A 2,500-nucleotide genomic window follows, 5' to 3' on the forward strand; every position below is an offset into this window, starting at 1 on the left:
ACGGGATGGATAAGATCACTTGTAAGACATCGGGAGGAAGGCGAGAGGCGGGGAGCCATTCTGTAAACCTTTCCACGAGAAAGAAACACTGAGACCTTATACCCTTCTATGTGTCTTGCAGCTTTTATGAACGGTCAACTTGTTGCTAGGCACAAGCCATGTGTGATTAACTCGTGTGCTTGCTGAACTTAATTAATATTTCAGGTGTGAGCGCGTCACTTCCGCGAGCAGTGGACTAGTGAGCGGGTGTGTTGCAGCCTGTGTCAACACCTCAATAAACGCCTGTCGGGATGAATGTCAACCCGCGAAGGGTAATGAGAGAGCGTGTTAAGCGCTTACTGACGTCTCATTTATTAGTCAAAAGAGCAACAACAAGGGGTCACGTGAGTCCATCTGTGCAGGCGTGACAGCTCGGGGAAGTTCCCGTCCTCTTTACTTGTCACTCACTCACACTCTCTCTCTTTCTCTCTCTCTCTCTCTCGTTTAAAGTCCCTTCGCTGCAATTAAGCACGAATACCTAATTACACACTCCGGGTCACTTCCTGCCATTTTAAAGGAACATGTCTCTTTTCTGCCTCGCACTCTGAATTTTCAAGAAGCTTAATTATGCTCTAAATAGCTTCAAAATCACAGAAGAAACACAGATACGTCTTGGAGTAGCAAGACAAAACTTTAAAAATCTAAACAAAGACGGTAGGGGCGGCTATTCTCATGACCGATACAACCCCTTTAACCGGTGTGCGGGGGAGGGGAAGGGGCAGGGGAACGATAGGACGGACGAGGGGGGCGCGGGGGGAGAGGGATGGGAGGGGGTAGAATCTGGGTCCACGGGTGTGTGTGTGTGTGTGTGTGTGTGTGTATGTGTGTGTGTATGTGTGTGTGTGTGGGTTCGTTCGTCTGTGTTCATCGGGCTCCACTTGCAAATTAGCTCAATGAGTGGCAACACGTGGTCCGGGGGGGAGAGAGGGAGTTTGTTTACATGGGATTAGGAGGCTCACTCTGGATTGTAATGCACGTGGATTTGCGGTCATTTTTGACAGGACTTTCTTTGGTTTTTAAATGCAAATGAGGGAAGTATTAGCCTCTCATTGTTGAAGCGCACAACACACACATTTCGTCACATTTGCACACGATAATGGTAATTCCCAAGCATTTTGATCACTACAGACGACTTTTGTTCCGTAAAGACATTTTTATACAAGATGCACTGCAACACAAGACTGCACTTCACGGGGGGAAAGAAGAATCCTACTGGCAAGAAGCCAAAGCAGAGGCAGTAGCGGTGGAGAAGACAACACAGGTAGACCTACCCCTCCGGCACCCGCCACCTAGCAGGGAGGGCGTACGTGCACCAAGATGTTCCACCGATCCCTGGCAAAAACGGAGTGCAAAATGCAGGCGGCACCTGTTTGCAACATGACTGAGGCGGGTGGCGCGAGGCGGCGGTGGCGGCAGCTGTGGCGACTGCTCCCTAGCTCCTCCTCCGCTGCTCCCGCACCCACCACGCACGCACCACGCACGCACACACACGCCGCCACGCACACACCAACACACGCACACACGCCGCCAGGGACACACAAACACACTCACTGCATCTCGCTGCCACCAGCCTCCCTCAATGATGCAGCTTCCACTACTGATTTTGATATGACCACACAAACCATTACACTTCCTCTCCCTCTGTACAGCATCATCTTCCCATAGTTTCCAGTCCACACGTCTCGATTTCCAGAGACGAGTCGATACTCTGGCAACAAGAAGTTCCCCTCACTCCAACAGTAGCTGCACCTCCCCTCTTGCCATGACAACCTTCTTAAAAACTCTCAGACATATTAACTCTTATTCCCAGCGTTTGTCACAAGCTGTCAGTCAGGTTTCCCCTCGGTAAACTTGCCTTAGTCTTAATTTACGTCCCTTTTTCTCGTAAACATATGGCATAAGCTGATCTTTAATACAAAGGAAGTTTTCCCAAGATGCCTACGGCCACCACAAACCTTATTTCTCTTCTGTTTACTTGGTGCATTACTGTTGTGCAAAACAGTTTTGCTAATGTTGCAGAAAGATGAGATGAACGTTTAAATAGAGAAGGGGAGCAGCAAGTGTGCAATCTCATTCACACTTGCCTCTTCACCACTTAAGTTCTTCTATGAAACGCACCTGAAAAAAAATAGAGAAACTTGTTTAATGTTTCGTCACCTTAAATATTTTCTATTTCCGTGCACAAAATCTTTAAAGAAACATGTAAGAAAACTGTTATTTAAGCCAACACCAAGTACCAAACTTCTCAATTCAGTAGTAATTATGAAAAGGTCCGATGATATATAAACAAACTTGAGTAAAAAGCAATCACGCATCGCGGCCTTCTCTCCTCTCCTGATATCTCAAGCAATTTGACAAGAAACGGGAAATACATGCGAAGCACTTTTGTTTTCTGTCAGCCATATTCTCAAGGAAGGCAACAAAGGTAATAGGTAGCTTAAATATATTAGTAATTTCCAGG

Source organism: Cherax quadricarinatus, chromosome 60 (assembly GCF_038502225.1).
Source record: "Cherax quadricarinatus isolate ZL_2023a chromosome 60, ASM3850222v1, whole genome shotgun sequence".
Classification (NCBI taxonomy): domain Eukaryota; kingdom Metazoa; phylum Arthropoda; class Malacostraca; order Decapoda; family Parastacidae; genus Cherax; species Cherax quadricarinatus.